The following is a 20,000-nucleotide window of genomic DNA, read 5'->3' as shown; positions in this document are numbered from 1 at the left end:
CATACAGAAAATACTCGCGGATGACATATGCCCAAATACAAACAAAAATAAATGCAGTTACACAAACATATGCGACGCAGACATTCGCATCGCGCAAACGCAACAAGGTGGAAAACAAAGAAATAAATAGCGTGGACACAGAAATGGAAAGTGAGAAAGACAGGCCGAAATTGGTTGCTTTACACCCAAAAGTATTGTCAGGGTAAAATTCTCCCTTTAACCTCAAAAACAATTCATAACATCAGTCAAAATGACGTTGCAAAAATGAAAGGAGGAAAATGAAGGAATCTTCCTTTTTCTCTCACGTTCGCTTTTCGGGGCTGGTTTTGTATTTGCGAATGTGAGAGAGGGAAATTAAGAAGGGGGCGGGAGGTAGGACGCATGGCACCTTACTCAAAAGTAAGGGAAAAATCCTCGACTTTTGTAGGCACAGAACCGGTGTCATTCCCAAAAAAAAAAAAAAATTTTTATGTTCCCTGCAAATTCTTTTCTAATATTTTTCAACTACCAGTCCGTTCACACTGAAACAGAAGCTGAAGAGGACGAAAGAAAGATTGATGGTCTTCTCACAAGCATGTGGTAAAGAGGTGGGGCTGCAAGACTCACATCCCTGCGAGAGAATAAGATTCCCCTGAAGTCTGGTGGTAGTCAAAGGTTGCCAACTACGTTTATCAAGACTCGCCAATTATCTGCTCTGGCACAGTTGGGTTTTCATTTATACGTAATGTGAAAAATTTCCCATTATTGTCAAGCAAAAGAAACACTTATCATAGCTATGAATAGCTATGGAACCCGTGGCATTTAAGTGGTAGAGGCAAAAATTGCTGATTTATGATATATATTCTATATGCAGGCACATAAGCAACGTACTTATTGATATATATATATATATATATATATATATATATATATATATATATATATATGTGTGTGTGTATATATATATATATATATATATATATATATATATATATATATATATATATGTATTTATATATACATATATATTTACATGTATATGTATTTGTGTATACTTCCGTGTAAACATAAGTACATATACGTATATGTATATATATATACATATATATATATATATATATATATATATATATATATATATATATATATATATATATATATATATATATATATATATGAAATCATAATCACCAGTTTCACAATACTGAAGTATCACATTTATTTCACTGGATATATGAGATAGTAAACAGTAGTTTCTCCACCAATCCGGCGGCCGCCGTGCCATATCAAAAGCATATCCTAATACCTTTTCATTTTAAAATGTTTGATTCAGGATATCTTTTGGAAAGAGATTGTTATCCAAACGCTCGGCTCAAAACCGACCCGTCTGCTACCCAAAACAGTCGAGTAACAACAAGGAATATAAAATTCAGTTATGACAACAAAGGCTCAATAACTTGAATGGAACTTTCTCATGTCACTTAAAATTCGAACCCTGAACCTCTTTCTAGTGAGGTGAATGCCTTAACCACTAGATCAGTGGTTCTCAGCCTGGGGGTAATTACCCCCGTGGGGGTAATGAAGACGTTTCTGGGGGGTAACGAGGCACTTTAATTCCAATTTGTAAGGAAAGGAACAATTATTTAATTTTAATTTTTTGTCGAAGGAATAATGTCTAAAATCTAAATTCTTTATTTCTTAAGACTTGAATAAAAGAAAATTAATTTCTTACATATAAAATGCATTAGAAATTATGCATTCAATTATTTTTCTTTCCTTTATATTACAACTTCACATCACTGACGAGGAATGGGGTGGGGGTAACGGTGATCTATCACACCACTGCCACGGGGTAGTAACGATGCCAAAATATTTGAGAACCACTGCACTAGATAATGATTTTTAGTATACATGAATATGTAGATTAGCAACTCTAATCTATTACACGGATCCCCAATATGTGAAAAGTGTAAAAACGGGGGTTCATGATACGACTGATTTAACTTCTGCAATAAAACATGTTATTATTTGCCCGCGTTTTATTCAAGCTATTGTACGACAAATAACGAATGAATAATTGAGGGAAATGAACAAATCTGAATTACGGAAGTGATTCCTGTTAATGAAAATGCAGTCCCCAACGCAATATAGAGAAATTGAAACATAATCTTAATTTTGCCTTTGGCTGATACAATGTCATAAAATCAGCCTTTTCATATACAGTATATTACATAATCCAAAAATTGAATGGTCTAAAGGTACCAAAGCATGGAAATGAGAGCTCACGCACCACACATACACACAAATTATATATATATATATATATATATATATATATATATATATATATATATATTTCAATTGTACAATTCACAAAACGGTCAACTTGGAACATTTGTACTCTGCCAAATGCATCAGGTGTTTCCAAACGGAGAGGGTGAAAGAGAGAAGGAGAAAGAGAGAAGTTAAACGATGGGGAGCAGCTTGGAGGGAGAGGTAAGGCACTGGCAGTAAAAGAGAGAGAGAGAGAGAGAGAGAGAGAGAGAGAGAGAGAGAGAGAGAGAGAGAGAGGGAGAGTGAGAGAGGGAAGAGCTAGCTGAACTTGAGAGGCAGAACGCGAGCGAGTCGGAGCGACTCAGTCAGTGTGCCCGTGGCTTTCGTTTTGTGATGACGTTTCGCTCTCGCTCCTGCGATTCCCTCTTGCCCTCCCGTGCTTCTCGAGACAGATAGTTCGACGCTATGGAAATTGATGTTGTGGTGTTGAAATTTATGTCTAGATTCTTAATATTTACCTGTTTCCATTAAGATAATTAATATTTAATAATTGAGATTAAAAATATTTTGTCAATCTATAAAGTTTTGCGAAATGGATAACTGCTACTACTACAAACATTTGATTACCTTCATAGACTCGATGTTAAACTTGTGTGCTTAAGTAATGTAAGTATGCCTGCTGACTTACTTAAACACTTTACAAAATAAATTACCAGTACCTGTGGAAATCTAAAGCAGCATTACAAACTTTGTGATGATATATAAATTATTATCAAACAGCATGGTAACAGTTTTACTTTGGACACATGGAACGTATTTGCGAGTGTTTTTGAAATACTTTTTTTTTTTGCATCCCCGCATCAAAAGTTTGATAATGTTGAAATAATAATAATAATAATAATAATAATAATAATAATAATAATAATAATAATGTCTTAAGAAAAGACATGAAGATTGTCATTTTAAGATTTTGAAGTTAACCCACAACATATATATATATATATATATATATATATATATATATATATATATGAAGATATAAAGGCCCATAAAACACTATTTGAACATTTGCAACCATATATTTTGAGCACTTCCTTCTGTGCCAGTGAACACGGGCACAGGAGGAAGTGCTCGAAATATAACAGCAATGTTCAAATAGAGTTTTATGGGTCATTTTATCTTCATATTATGCCGTGGTATTACAATAAAAGACATTTATATATATATATATATAATTATATATATATATGTGTATATAAAATATATACATATAGGCTATATATGTATATGAAATACACACACACAATATATATATATATATATATATATATATATATATATATATATATATATATAATATATATATATGTATTTATGTGTGCAAACGTATGTATGTATAAGTGTGTATATATATATGTATATATATAAAACATATATGTATATATACATACATATATATGCATATGTGTGTGAATATATATATATATATATATATATATATATATATATATATATATATATATATATATATATATATATATATATATATATATATACTGTATATATAATACATCAGTGCAGAAGCTACACGGATATAGCGGTTAACCTGTCTACAGGAAGTTTGTTTTAAGTATTTTTAATACCTACTGAAGTGTAAATAAGAGATTAAAATATTCTCAGATCATATCGCATCAAAGTCTGTATAAACAATTTTGCTGTAATTTAGACATCTTCCCTGCTTTCGAGACTTATGACGCCTCTCTGTGATTTGGCCTAAACTGATAAGCTTTGCTGAAATTTCAATTTCTCGAAATTCCACGTTAATCCACTTCCATTTATCCGAACCTGGAGACCTTTTACATTGAATAAATTGTGCGTTTTAAGTCTTAGCCCCCGTAGGGAGATAGTGCCGTCAGTGCACCTCATTCGGTGCACTGTAGGCATTACTTAGGTTCTTTGCAGCGTCCCTTCGGCCCCTAGCTGCAACCCCTTTCATTCCTTTTACTGTACCTCCTTTCATATTCTCTTTCTTCCATCTTACTTTCCCTCCTCTCCTAATAATTGATTCATAGTGCAGCAACTGTGAGGTTTTCCTCCTGTTACACCTTTCAGACCTTTTACTGTCAGTTTCCGGTTCAGCGCTGAATGACCTCGTAGGTTCCAGTGCTTGACCTTTGGCCTAAATTCTATATTCAATTCAGTTCAATTAACTTTTAGTCGAGTATTATCAGTGTCAGAATTTCACGCATTTGTAAGCTGAAATAAAATTAACTGGAAGTAACGAAATAATTGTCGCTTAAAGTTTCATTACCCTTGCCGTTTATTATTAATGTGCTGTGCACACGCTAGAGCGTTAACCATAAAATAATTTACGAATATTCTGGTCAGCATGTAACAAAAATAAATGAAAATATGTTTGTTATTATGGAGCTATAACATATAGAAAAATATAAGAAATATATACCTATCATCATGGCAACGTAGTATATATAAAATACTGTACAAGATACTAACTTATCACCATTCTATAATTTTTATTTCATAAACATACGAGTTATGACAAAGTTATATAATACAGAATATTGAAAGTTCATTTGTTAACTTTAATCTATAAAATATAAAATATTAGAATAAAATATCAGAATTATATTATTTTTCCTCGTGTAGCTATAAAGGGGAATCTATAAAATATAAAATATTAGAACAAAATATTATAATTATATTGTTTGTTCTCGTGTAGCTATAAAGGTGAATCTATAAAATATAAAATATAAGAACAAAATATTAGAATTATATTGTTTGTTCTCGTGTAGCTATAAATGGGAATCTATAAAATATAAAATATTAGAACAAAATATTAGAGTTATATTGTTTGTTCTCGTGTAGCTATAAAGGTGAATCTATAAAATATAAAATATTAGAACAAAATATTAGAGTTATATTGTTTGTTCTCGTGTAGCAATAAAGGTAAAAAAAAAAACTATTTGTTAGAACGAAGCGATGAAACTGAATAAATCCTTAAAAAACGTACAGAGGTGTTAAGGGTTCTCTCGCGTGAGACTCCACATGCATTTTTAATAAAGCGAGGAAGCAATTTCATTACATTTACACAGCCGGAGTTACAACATTTACCTAATTCATGGAAGTTTACAGAAAATGGAAGAAGTTCATGATTTGTTGGACGAAACGAATTCGAAGATCACACTACCTCTAGTAATCTTGCTTTTGTATTTCTGATATCATGATCTGACGGAGTGACATGAAAAGTTTAAAACTGTGATTGAGAATTTTCTGTAATAAATGTTTTATATCGTCCAATTGTTGAAGTAACCTGGGAATGTCGTCATAATTTTCAATGAAGGAATGTTATAATTGTAATAGTGAATAAGCTCATTTTACTAGAAAGCTCTAGAGTTTATTTTTCCAGAATAATGGAAAAATTACTCTCCATTCTTAACATTTTTCAGCTTAAGTAATCGCCTTTATTTTTGTAAATAAAATCTGTCAAAATTCTCACTATTTTCGTTTTTGTCTTTCTTTTATTCAATAGAAAAAATGCCAAAGAAAACAATAATTGGCAATTACAGCACATAAATCTATTAATGATGGCTGTAGTATTTAACGCGACCAATGAACGAAATTTTGAGACTCGTAGTGCTCTCCCGAAAGATTTGCTCTTACTTGGAAAGGCAAAATTGAAACCAAGTAAAGCTGGAGAAGTTGGACAGCCAAGCGGGAAGAGAGTGCAGGATATGGATGCAAAGTAAAATGAAGACAGCAGGAATTCTTGGGATCTTCAGTATTGTCTGCAGTGTCCTACTTTGTCCTATTCACACATTGTTTGCATTACTCTTCAGAGTGGGTCTCCGGAGTTGAGACAGAGTATAACGAGTATTAATGATCAGTGTTGCCTTTGAAAAGTTGTAGATTAACCTCGCGTTAGTCCTGCACGGGCTCTTGCTCCAAACGCAGTTTTTTTTTTTTTTTTTATCAGGCAGCAATATTGTTTTGCGGTTCGCTGCTTTAACCAGAAATTGTGGAAATCTGTAATCCTCTCGGGGTGAAACACTTCAGTTACTTTCACATTCCGTCTGCTGACTAGGTTTGAAATTTTGTATCTGATTCTGTTTTTCCTGATTCTTATAACCTTCCCTCCACGAAGAGGCGAAGTTGTCGTTTTTTTCCCTCTTCCAGCCTACCTCCTTCCTCGTTTTCAGACCAAGATCGAGCTCGAGTTCCCGCGTAGGATTCGATGTCTGAGAATTTGTGCGTGGGCGACACTTGGGCTCAGAGTCCGGATTTAGATTTCTACCAGAATGAAAGGGTCAATAGTGTGAAGAAATTTAACCGAACCAAAACAAATGCATGTAACTGAGGCTACAGAAATGATTGATCGTAATGTACTGCAGACTGTGTTAACGCACTACGAAAATAATGACATGACAGATAAGCCATTATTTAACTTTTATGCTTATTTTTATAGCCAATGCCAATGCCAATGCATTGATTTAACCGTTGAATTTTTAAGCAACATCAACAGTATGTCTAGATAAAATACAGCCAATTCAAAGACGAAGGAATAAATAGAACTGAAGTTTTCATTTACCAAAAGGCATAACACCTTGTCCAAGACACTCACTGCGTTTCGAGGCCACTTTGACAAAAATACATAATACTTGTACAACATTCTATAAAGTCACATAGTGTATGAAGTGGCTATAAGACTGTTTGTAGTTAGAGCAACAATGTGGTAATAGCAAACCAGATACACAAGTACAGGCACACGTGTGTATACACACACACACACACACACATATATATATATATATATATATATATATATATATATATATATATATATATATATATATATATATATATATATATATATATATATATATATATATATATATATATATATGTCAGAAACGTTAAGCTCAAATGTCGTTTAACATCCAGAAACACTACTGAAGGGGAATCCAGAGGCGACTACCACTTGTCAATTATAATTCCCCTTCGGTATTATTTCGAGGTAGAGCGAACTGGATGATAACGACATCTGTAGCTTAATGTCTGTGAATAAAAATTTCATGGTGTGTGATAAAAGTTTATATATACGAGTATATATATATATATATATATATATATATATATATATATATATATATATATATATATATATATATATATATATATATATATATATATATATATATATGGGTGGTACTCGATTCCCCACCAACCGAGATCAAGAATGAGTAGAGTAAACCATTAAGATTTATGTTTTGAATTGTGAGTAAGTTCACACCGTCCATTTAAAGTCCGAGTTTAAGATAGCTACACGTCAATAAATATATCAATCACTCAGAGGGCCATTAATGTAAAGGAGTCTTCCCAAATGGAACAGATGGATATAATGTGGGTTCCTGAAATTATAGTTTCGTAAATTCTTCATTGAAATGGAAATGGAATGGAATGGAAATAGAATAACCAACTGCTCTGTGAAGCAAGAGCCCGTGCTGGCATAACACCAGCTTAATATTAAGCAAAAAAAGTTAAGTATACCTTAGTTTAACCAGACCACTGAGCTGATTAACAGCTCTCCTAGGGCTGGCCCGAAGGATTAGAATTATTTTACGTGGCTAAGAACCAATTGGTTACCTAGCAACGGGACCTGCAGCTTATTGTGGAATCCGAGCCACATTATGACGAGAAATGAATTTCTATCACCAGAAGTAAATTCTCTAATTCTTCATTGGCCGGTCGGGGAATCAAACGCTAGGCCAGCAGCGTGCTAGCTGAGAACTATGCCCACCTCTCCAATAAGGAACCTTAACATTAAGCAACAACACTATGCAGTTTGTGTCACCGCTATTTGGAAACACAGTACTTAAAATGATACTCTGGATAGGTAAGGCCTTTACCTTAACTTTCCTTAAAGTTAGTTTTAACTGTTTCATTTTTAACCAGTTTTAGCGACGCGTTCTGATAGGATACATACAAATCACATTCGAGAAGGGAAAATTAAATGAACGTTTCATATGACATAAAACTTTGTTGAATGCAAATGAATTTTGTAATAATCTGTAACAGCGCGAATTGCAGCTTTTGTACTATGCGAAATAATAGTGACTGTAAGTTCATATAGCAGAAATGCGCTGTCATTTGGTCTTGATGCAACTAACACCATTTCAAATGTACCAAGCAGGAATGCGCTTTATCAGATGAAAAAGTAATAACGCGCGGGACTTGTGTGTTTCGTGTGATTGACACGAGCAACATTTAAACACTGCAAACCTTACGCACTAGAAATTAATTTAATACAGGTGTGATATGTTTCAAGTTTCTAGCTAGGGACAGATTATTTGAATATCGAAGCATTTTACAGTTGCTTCCTGCCAGGCTTATACCAGTTTCATTTAATATTGAAGTACACTGCCAGGCTCATACACTTCTCATTTATTATTGAAGTACACTGGCAGGTTCATATAGTTCTCATTTATTATTGAAGTACACTGCCAGGCTCATATAGTTCTCATTTATTATTGAAGTACGCTAAATTCGCACTCACATATATCTTGAGTACAAAAGACTGAGTTTAAACGTACATTTGCACAGTCCTTCAGTGATATTCTAGGTGAGATTTATAGTACGATAAACATCCGACCAATAACAGAATTTAATGAAAGGTTACCTTAAAAAGCAAAAGATTTTGGTGCGGATGTTTCAGAAAATCTGAGAACTGGTAAACATTAATTTTTCAAATGAAGTTTGAAATTTTGTTTCAGTGAGTTTTGTATTTGATCAGACTCAGAAACATTATTAAGTATCAATAGGTGATGCAGTAGAAAATCTGGTTGTAGCCTTTATTATTCCATTAAGTATAAGTATACATAGCATAGTTTACCCCTGTCAGTACCACGAAGGAGAGAGACATCACACAATTCAAACTGGAATTAGTTTATAGCGAATGGGAGTATATTTCTTTCTTTTTTAAGCTCAGTCCAAACTCCACTGTTACATGGGGTATTTCACATTGAAATGCATTAAACCTTGATAGCTGCACAGCGGGTTAGAAGTAGTTGACTCCATACTTTTATTTACATTTAAATGAAATATTTATTGCATTTTGGGGACTTTCGCCAATGAGAGAGGGCTCAGTCTTGCCTGATGTGGCCTCAGCCTTGCCTTGGCAGGGGTAGTCAAGGCCAAAAGGATAAGAGACCGAGACAAGCGCACACACACACACACACACACACAAATGCGCACACATACACACAACATAGTTCTGATACTCCGGATGCGAGTTCAAATCCCGCTGCGGACCTCAGAATTTCTTCATGTTCTTGCATTTGGATCTCAGGCTTGGTAGTGACAAGAGCATCCAAAGACCGCGAGGTAATTCGGAAAGTTAAGAGAGCATTGTGGTTATCATAATTATACATACACCAATATATATGGATATACATATATACATACACACACAATATATATATATATATATATATATATATAAATATATTATATATATATATATATATATATATATATATATATATATATATATATATATATATATATATATGTATGTATAGAAGAAATTTTGTCCTTGAGAGCACGTTATTCCCTAGGTGAAGTGAATCCGATTTAAGTGATATTTGTAGCTTAAAAATTGCCAAAGTGTATATATATGTATATTATATATATGCATATATATAAATAAAGAATCTATCTACCTATCTGTATATATATGTGTGTGTGTGTATAAATTAAGGCGACACTCATATCGCCCTCATACATTTAACTAGAAAATAGGAAACGTAGATGTCTGTTAATGAAAAGGACTATACACTTCACAGCACCGCTTATTCAATGGCGCATCCGTGCATCCATTCTCTATTTGTTTAATTATTTGCCGAAAATGAAACTCGAGATTTAATCTTAGTTTTAATAGCCTCGCCTTCATGTGAATTTTCGCTATTTTGGCCGGGATTTTTTTCCCTTGGGTTTCTCTAAAACCCCCCTTTTTTTTAGCACTGTTATTACTATTACTATTATTATCGTTGTTGTTGTTGTGGTTGTTAATGATAATGACAATGACGATGCTGATCACAGATATAAAAATTAATATCGACGACTGAAAATGTGGCAAAAACGGTGATGTTATTGTTACCATTATTTGAAATTCAAACAATTATTGTTCATGATAATGATGTCAATATTAGTAATTATAATTATAACACTATAAGAATAGCAATCTTTATTAATAGTAGTATTATTAGTGTTATCTTCCAATAGTTTTCGTCATTCCTATCGCGTTGTTTAAGTAACTCGCCTTAAATATTTGTTTACGTCTTGCTTAATTCTTGCCTTTCAATTTCCATTTATAATTGGATCATTATCTCTTAAATTTAATTCAGGATATTACAGGCGTCATCACTTCATTTTATGCCCCTGTTTTCCTTGATTTCTTTTCATATATACATACAGTATATATGTATATACAGTATGCACATATATATATATATATATATATATATATATATATATATATATATATATATATATATATATATATATAACGAATAAACATACATATATATATATATATATATATATATATATATATATATATATATATATATATATATATATATATATATATAAACTATAAACTTTGAATAAACAACTATTTTTTGAGCTTGTACATCGGTCCTCGCCGTGGTGGAATATGAAAGGTGATAGAAAGTCAATATTTATATCGGGTGTAAAAATGCATTTTTGATTGAAGTGGTCTGGACTTTTGGAGTTTAATGGGCTTGGGGTTTGCTTTTATTCAAAAGGAGTGTTTGCTTGTTACTCTTCATAGAAGGTGAATCAGAGAAGAGACGTTCTGACCTGGGATTTTATTTTTTAGTCATGGTTATCTGGCAATCGTCTTGGTTAGAGTTTCTTTTTAATGAGAGGTTGTTGTTATTATTATTATTATTATTATTAAAACAGTTTTACCAGACCACTGAACTGATCATCAGCTCTCACAGGACTGGCCCGAAGAATTTGTTTTTATCTATATTTTTTATTTATATTCTGTCAATTAAATTACAAGTCTTAAAAAACTTTATGAGAGGACTCAGGAAAGTTTCCTCCATGACGTCTGCCTTCCAAAGCCCTTCTGGCAAGTCCTTATTGTTTGTTTGGCTTATGATGACTGATTCCAGAATCTTCTTGCATGGGCAGACACTATTAAATAGTAAAGATGACTTACTCCATTTCATATCATGCCTAGAATCACGAAGGTGAACGAAAATCCCCGAATTCTCTAAGCCATACATAACATAAAAATGTTCTGCTAATCTTTGCCATAGGGAACGTCCGGTTTGTTCCACATTAACTCTCTCACAACCTCCACACGGTAATTTGTAATCACTGGGTTCAGTTCCTCTTTCATCTATAATATATACAATAATATCCGAGTGGATCTTGCTTGTCCTGCCCAGGGTGACAGTAGGGGAGACATGACACAGCCACCCACTCCCTGCAAACCGGTTTGTCCGCCCCGATGGGGGTGGAGTAGGTATGGGAATGGGAGGGTAGGGGAGACATCCACCCTCCTCCTGCAAACCTGTTTGGGTAGGTATGGAACGGGAGGGTAAGGGAGACATCCACCCTCCTCCTGCAAACTTGTTTGTCCGCCCCGTGCGGGGCGGGGTAGGTAAGGGATCGGAAGGGTAGGGGAGACAGCAGTGCCAAGTTTCACAACAAGCTCGTTCTGATATAATCTACGTTAATAAGAAAACTACTTACGATTCTTGGACGCGAAAAAGCGCGTGGTTATCAGATTCGATGTTCTTAGTCACATTTTTAATATCGCCGAGGTACTGAAGTTTTTTTTTTTTTGTTGTTAACTCCATTTTGTTGTTCTCTGCATTGCTTCGAAAATACATTCTTTTGGGGACTTGGATGGCTTTTTCGGTAACATACATACGGCACAGTAGCTGGGCGAGCTGTTTATGGATTAGCTCGAATCTTTTTGTCTCAAGTAACCTTAAGAACATATCCCCATTCTTCTAAGGAAAAGGATACAAGATGCCCCAGCTTTAACTAAAATGTCATGGTAGCCGAGGAAATGAATGAAGAAAATAGAGAATGTTTCTTATCAGTGCATTTTGAAATTGTACTTTGATGGTTCCCTTATTATTACGACAACTAAAAACGTTTAGTGAGATTATTGACAGAAAGGTCACAACCTTCCCAGCTGCCATCCCGAAACGTGATGATGACATCGGCGTATCACAGCCAAATCTTGTCCCGGGATTTGATAGCTGTCAGAATTGAAGTTCCAAAGTGTTCTATATAGAGACTGGCTAAAAGGGAGAGATGCTATAGCACTGGCAGACCAGTATCTCCTCCTTTTAGCCAGTCTCGATATGAAATACTTTGAAACTTAAATTCTGACAGCCGTCAAATCCTATCAGAATTTAAGTTCTAAATTATTCTATATGGAGACTGGCTAAAAGGGGGAGATGCTGTAACATCGGCAGACCAGTATCTCATCCTTTTAGCCAGTCTCGATATGAAATACTTTGAAATTTAAATTCTGACAGCTGCCAAATCCTATCAGAATTTAAGTTTCAAAGTATTTCACATACACACTGGCTAAAAGGGGGAGATACTGGTCTGCCAATGCTACAGTCGAATTTTTAGCTGTAAAAATTCTCGCTGAAAGATTACACGAAATTAGTTACACAGCTTGATGGTCCCCGCACGCGGTTAATTTACCATTACGAAATTAGGGCGCCATTTACAGGGCCGTTTGAGTGTAATGATTCCACGTCCAGAATGAGGTGCCTCATAATAGTTTCTGGAATATTTATTCCACTGGATTTCTGGATAACGTCATCTTCGTGTCCTGGAGGAAAAGTAAAAAGGAAGGTAGAGAAAATTTGCTACCTATTTTTGATATAACTCGTATCAGTCTCTCTGGAGAAAAAGTAAAATTATTCTAAAAATATTTTTTCGTTTTTCAAAATAATTTTAAGAAATATTTTTATCAAAAGCAACAACACATTCAAAATTAAGGTAGGCCATTTTTTTCTATTGAGTCACACACACACACACACACACACACACACACACACACACATATATATATATATATATATATATATATATATATATATATAATATATATATATATATATATATATATATATATATATATATATATATATATATATATATATATATATATAATATAAGAAAAAATATGTCCATACATACAGGAACTGAAAACAACGAGTACCTTCGCTTAGCTATCGTCGTCCTCATTCTGTTATGATTATCCTGATTTGTGGCGACCGATTTTTTCATCAAGAAATGTTGGGGTAGAGTCACGGAGGGGGTGTGAAGTTGACAGTCATCGTATGTATATGTATACTCGTATATATATATATGTATACATAATACATAATACTTACATATATACATATGTGTATATCTATACACATATATGTATATATAAATATACATTGATTTATGTTTTTCTTTCAATTCTTTTATTCAGCAGCTGTTGCCACTAATTCGTGCTTTCATTGCTTGCTTTTAATTTGCTTATCTTTCATACTTCTTACTTTCACAGATGTGTGTCCCTGTCTGCAGAGTCTCAATTTGGCAAATAATGGGATTTTACTTTTGTTCCTTATAAATGATCACCCTCTTTTGGGAACTAATAATGATGATAATAAAGTTTATTAGACACATGTTACAGTAACGGTTTCCCAAGTGAACGATCTTCTTCCGACATATCACCATTGCAATGGTGTAAACATGTAATCATTTCGCTTAGCTTGAATCGTCCATATTAGGTGAATTAGGTTAGGAAGCCCATCCTAAATAATCAATACTTGCAATCTAGTAACAGACCTAGGTCATAGTAAGGTTTGAAAAACCAATGTTTACAAACTGTAATTACTTATGTGAGGTTTCTTAGTCTTGTTGAAAGTTATTCCACGATTTCTCTCACCCATTCCATTACAACACCACCACTATTACTTGCATGGGAACTTTCGTCATAATGTAACTTTCTTGGTGACAAACGCTGCAAAAGTTGTAATACCTGGTGTTCTTCATTCGCCAGTGGCTGTTTTTATTTAATTATTAGCTATAGTACCTATCTATTTGGTCTGAAAGGTGATTTTTTTTAATGGCTGGTAAGTAAGTGATGAATAAATTTTATGGTAAATTATCAGCAGCTGTTGGTTTTGCAAAAATTCGCCTCGGTGTTTGAAATTATGATAATGAAAGCAGTATATTTGTCACGAGAGGAAAACTTTTTAATTAATTGCGCGTATTTTTCAAATTACCGATATTACAATAGGAGCTATAATTTTTGTTTTTGTTTTTGTTTCACTGTGTCGAGAATATGGACGTCGGATTGATTTTAAGTTTTCTTAAAAGAAAACTATTGTGCCGGCTTTGTCTGTCCGTCCGCATTTTTTCTGTCCGCCCTCAGATCTTAAAAACTACTGAGGCTAGAGGGCTGCAAATTGGTATGTTGATCACCCACCCTCCAATCATCAAACATGCCAAATTACGGACATACCCCCGTAGTCTTGATTTTATTTAAGGTTAAAGTTAGCCATAATCGTGCATCTGGCAACGATATAGGCCAGGCCACCACTGGGCCGTGGTTACAGTTTCATGGGCCGCGGCTTATACAGCATTATACCGAGATCACCAAAAGATAGATCTATTTTCGGTGGCCTTGATCATACGATGTACAGAAAACTCGATTGCGCCGAAGAAACTTCGGCGCAAGTTTTACTTGTTAATGTCAGTAAAAACTCACACAGTCTAGTAGCCATGGAGTTAAACAGAGTAAATCCTAAATAGTTCTGGGTTGTTGGCTGCGAGAAGATTTAGAACAAAAATGGCTTAAATCTTTAGAAAGCACGAAAGCAGTGTCGGAAGCAGGCTAAAGCTTTTTATTCATGACGATAAAATCAATTTTGTATTGTCTGCCTTCGAAGCCAAAGCCATTTAAGCGGTAAAGTCTTCTCTTTTAAAGATAAATGATATAATTTTATAACAAAACTGTATTTATTATTTTTTCGTCCCATCACGTCAGATATCAACCTCTCACCCGCCCTTCCCTCAACTCTCTCTCTCTCTTTACACCTTTCTAAGGAGTACAGCCTTTTCCTTTAAAGATAAATCATACAATTAATTCAATATATTCAATATCTGTTCGTCCCTTCACGCCAGATATCAAACTCTCACCCGCCCTTCCCTCAACTCTCTCTCTCTCTCTCTCTCTCTCTCTCTCTCTCTCTCTCTCTCTTTACACCTTTCATATGAGCGACAGGTCAAAATTGAAAATCATTTCACGTAGATTGGATGGCCTCATATCCCTACGGCTTTTGACAGAAGTCCCAGAAGGCGAGTTTCGTCCAATCAAAATATTGTTTGAAATGAGTCTGGGGAAAGTCCAAACAGATGACGGCAAAATGGACCTCTACATTTAGCCGAAGCTTGCAATATCGCAGGTTTTCCATCCGTAGCTCATTATCACTTGACGGTAACGGCGATAATTACGAAATAAATGGTAGAATTTATTACTGTTATCGTAATCTTCATTTCATGGAGACTTATATCATGTGGATCATAGTAAAACTTGTGAAAAGGCAGAATACATGGAAATAATATCCTTGCTATGGTGCATTTCCACTGCCTTGTTGAAGACTTTTTGGTCAAGGGCTAAGGGCATTTACTCAAAAGACAAGGCACAAAATAATGATGGGAAATGAAGTGTCCTTGACTAATGTCTCTGGAGACAGAGAGTATAATGGCGACGAAGAGAAATGGAAATGTGTGAGAAGAGGTATGTCAGACATTGTAAGTTGTGCGCATGACATAAGCACTGATATTCAGCGAAGGAGGCGATTCCATCAGATGGGACTGGATAGATGGTTGCTGGCAGAGTTAATGAACAATAAGGAGGTGGGCGCGCACCACAAACAGTAATGGTAAATAAACCCAGTCATCATCAGAAACCTTTAAAAGTATAATCCTATTAAAAAAAAAGTGAATAACGAAGACAAAAGACTTAAATTAAATTTGAATGAAATAATGAATTATACATCTGAAAATAAACGGATCAATAAATCATTTAGATCTTAAAAATTCACGCAATGCGCTGTTCACATCACTTAAGGGTTTTGCAGCGTCCCTTCGGCCCCTAGCTGCAACCTCTTTCATTACTTTTACTGTACCTCCGTTCATATTCTCTTTCTTCCATCTGACTTTCCACCCTCTCTAACAATTGTTTCATAGTGCAGCTGCGAGGTTTTCCTCCTGCTACACCTTTCAGACCTTCTTGCAGTCAATTTCCCTTTCAGCGCTTAATGACCTAATAGGTCCCAGCGCTTGGCCTTAGGCCTAAATTCTATATTCTATTCTATTCTACATCTTAACAAGTAAAAAATGCTCCGAAGTTTCTTCCACGCAATCGAGTTTTCTGTACAGCATAAAATGATGTATGAGCCGCAGCCCATTAAACTTTCAGCCACGGCCCGGTGGTGGCCTGTCCTATAGCGTTGCCAGACGCACGATCATGGCTAAATTTAACTTTAGATAAAATAAAAATTACTGAGGCTAGAGGGCTGCAATTCGGTATGTTTGATTATTGGAGGGTGGATGATCAACATACCAATTTGCAGTCCACTAGCCTCGGTAGTTTTTAAGATCTGAGGGCGGACAGAAAAAGTGTGGACGGACAGACAAAGCCATCTCAATAGTTTTCTTTTACAGAAAACTAAAAATAAATGAATCAGGCAATTTATAACTGAATCGTTTTAATGAAGACCAAATGAATATTCTAGTGCCGTAATAATTTAGACAAAGAAGATTATCGATTTAAAGAGTAGCGTAATAGTTTTTGCTCACACTACTGTCAGTCCTTGAAAAAAGCAATAAATCATAAAAAAAAAATCTGTTCAATTATTTTCTCTATTCCCGTTTGCGTTCAACCATCTTTTATTAATGAGGAATTCTGAATTGCCCCTATGGATCGCATATTGAAGTCTTAATTCTTTATCGACCCCAGTAATATGTAAAGTTACACTTTATCAGAGAGAGAGAGAGAGAGAGAGAGAGAGAGAGAGAGAGAGAGAGAGAGAGAGAGAGAGAGAGGGATTATATATTTATATATATACAATATGTATTTATGTGTGTATATACATACATACATACATTTCTATAGCATACATACATATATATACATATATAAATTAATATATATATATATATACATGGTAAATAAAAGGTTATATCTTTTGCATATTTGCCTCTTTACTTATTTATTTCTATTGGTATTTTGTTATCAGATCAATGAGGTCTCAATTAGTTTTGGAATATTACCAGTATTCAAGAAATTTATATATATATATATATATATATATATATATATATATATATATATATATATATATATATATATATAAATTTCTGAGTACTAGTAATATTCCAAAACTAATTGAGACCTCATTGATCTACTAACAAAATACCAACAGAAATAAATAAGTAAAGAGGCAAATATACAAAAGATAGCTTTATTTACCGTGTTAGGAATTCAGGCGAGCAACTACAATTTTCATCAGCGTCATCAATTCCTCCGGAGTCTTTCGACGCAAAATTTATTTAGAAACAGTCCATTACTGCATCAGTATTTCATACAGTCCATCAGCGCTTTTTAATTATACTAAAAGAAAAAAATAAATAAAAACAGTTTAGTAATTAAGTAATTGAAACCTTCCCCCCAAAACTTTACGTGATTAAGGCATTCCACAAGAAATAAAAATCTCAAGATATTCCGCAAACTTAGAGCATAATAATAATCCGATTTTTGTTTGACAAACTTTAGCAATTAAAGGAGTCCGGCAAACTCGGGTTATGGTAGCATTCTTTGCCACGAGATCAATTAATATTTTCAACCAAACTTTGAGATTAGGGCATTCGGGACAGACTTAAACCAACCGCCCTGGTAACAAAGAAGTGGAGAACGGAGAGAGTACAGTTGAGTAAATAATTAAAGAATGGCGTTTACCAATTGTCGTATTTTTATTTCTTTGCGGCCTTATTTTCTTAGTGCACAGTGCTTGCCAATAGCTTGCCAAAGCTCTGCTTAATGCCACGAGGGCATTAAGCTAAAATATACAGATTGGAAGATAGAAAACCTAGTACATTTTTTGTGAAAAATTAAATATTTGAGTTGGAAAAGTCATAGTTGAATTTCCGACAGATGAAAACAACAAAAGACATTAACAAGAACGAATGAAAGAATGAGTGAATTGGGCAAAACTCCTCATGGCGTATGCACGAACTACAAGTTCGGGACGGGACAAGATCTTTTCAATACAACTTTTCCTGGGCCTCCGGCAGTACGGAAAACAATCCTTCCCTAAACAGGGCTGTTTTCTCACCTTAGGAGGAGCGAATGGCTGCTATCGTCCCTCTTCCAAACCAATGACCATCACAGTAAGAGGATGAAGAAAGAAGAACAGAAAAAATGTTAAAGCATTTTCACCATTCCCTTGTTTTCGAAGTACTTATAATGACGAAAGTACAAAAGTCGAATATGTACAAAATCATAATCTGGCATTGTTCATACAACATAACCATTGCGCATGACTAAACTACAGTGAACTTGATCTCGTTTTCATTACAACCTATATGGAGTAGACACCGAATTGTCACTTATACGTACATTGGATCTCTATATTGAACTAAAGCGCTTGCGTGCTCTCGTGGATAAGCATACCCAATATGCATTGTCTCATATTTAGAAAATTCTCCCATGTCCATTCTAAATGCATATAATTTTGTGACGTCACTCGCATTGGTTCCAGGCCGGACAAAACAGGGATTATTATTAAATATCAAGTATCATTGGAATTTGCAAGACCCTAACCAGTGTGATACAAGCGGCAATGGATCATAATGAGAGGGATTATGTACGATAACTTAAATGAGAGTGCGCTAGCCCGTGATGTTTATAGGCAAACCCGTGGAAAGTTGCATTTCGCTTTAATTATATTGTGATGAGAGATTAATAACAGTAATTAGTGCATTCATCCTCGCACTGTTTAAACGACGGATAATTTCGACACCCCGGGAGAATAGATTCATTCACAAAGCGTAAGAAACTAATGGGCTGTGCGTTCATTTAATCTTTCCACGGACAAAATTTATCGTTTCGCTGTCATATTCATTAACAGGAGCTGTTTTTGTTATTCAATGGTCTGTTATAATTTCAAATGCACAAACATTCGTATCAATCAAGCTAGGCTAAACTTTCGAAATATGTAAGAAATGAGAATGCAATTGTAATGCCAAGTTGAAATTAGCACAGTAAACATTTATATGAATGAGCAGTAAATCCACAGAAAAAATAGTATTTCTGCCTTTCTCAGACCTATGAGAAATGGTAGCAAAAGATGACTGACTCCTTTTGTTCTGGGCAGTATGGGCACTATGGTATATTAACAGAAAGGAAGTCAAGGCACTCGTCCTTAGCACGCCGAGATATTAAAACAATCTCTGAAGGAAATAGCAGACAGTTCACAACACACACAAACACACACGCTCATATAAATATATGTGTGTGTGTGCTTGTGTGTGTGCGTGCATACATGCGCTTACATATACTCATAGGATTAACATATCTCACTAAGTTAGATCTTCGTTTTACT

The 20,000-nt window shown here is 34.4% G+C and overlaps 1 protein-coding gene and 1 long non-coding RNA gene across 3 annotated transcripts in view; one reads left to right on the top strand and one right to left on the bottom strand.

The window, feature by feature from the left end:
• Nucleotides 1-20,000, bottom strand: part of LOC136832217 (uncharacterized) — a 106,937-nt gene that overhangs the window by 53,342 nt on the left and 33,595 nt on the right. The window lies entirely within an intron of this gene.
• Nucleotides 2,610-20,000, top strand: part of LOC136832216 (peroxidasin homolog) — a 44,214-nt gene continuing 26,823 nt past the window's right edge. Inside the window, exon 1 of one of the 2 annotated variants that reach the window (XM_067093047.1) lies at nucleotides 2,610-2,730. The gene's annotated coding sequence lies outside the window, so the exon portion shown is untranslated. Of the gene's footprint in view, nucleotides 2,920-20,000 lie in introns of both variants that reach the window. The other variant, XM_067093046.1, reaches the window with a different exon arrangement.

This window comes from Macrobrachium rosenbergii, chromosome 49, assembly GCF_040412425.1.
Source record: "Macrobrachium rosenbergii isolate ZJJX-2024 chromosome 49, ASM4041242v1, whole genome shotgun sequence".
NCBI classification, from domain to species: Eukaryota; Metazoa; Arthropoda; class Malacostraca; order Decapoda; family Palaemonidae; genus Macrobrachium; species Macrobrachium rosenbergii.
Note: the sequence above shows the minus strand (reverse complement) of the source record. Positions and strands in the feature narration are given on the sequence as shown.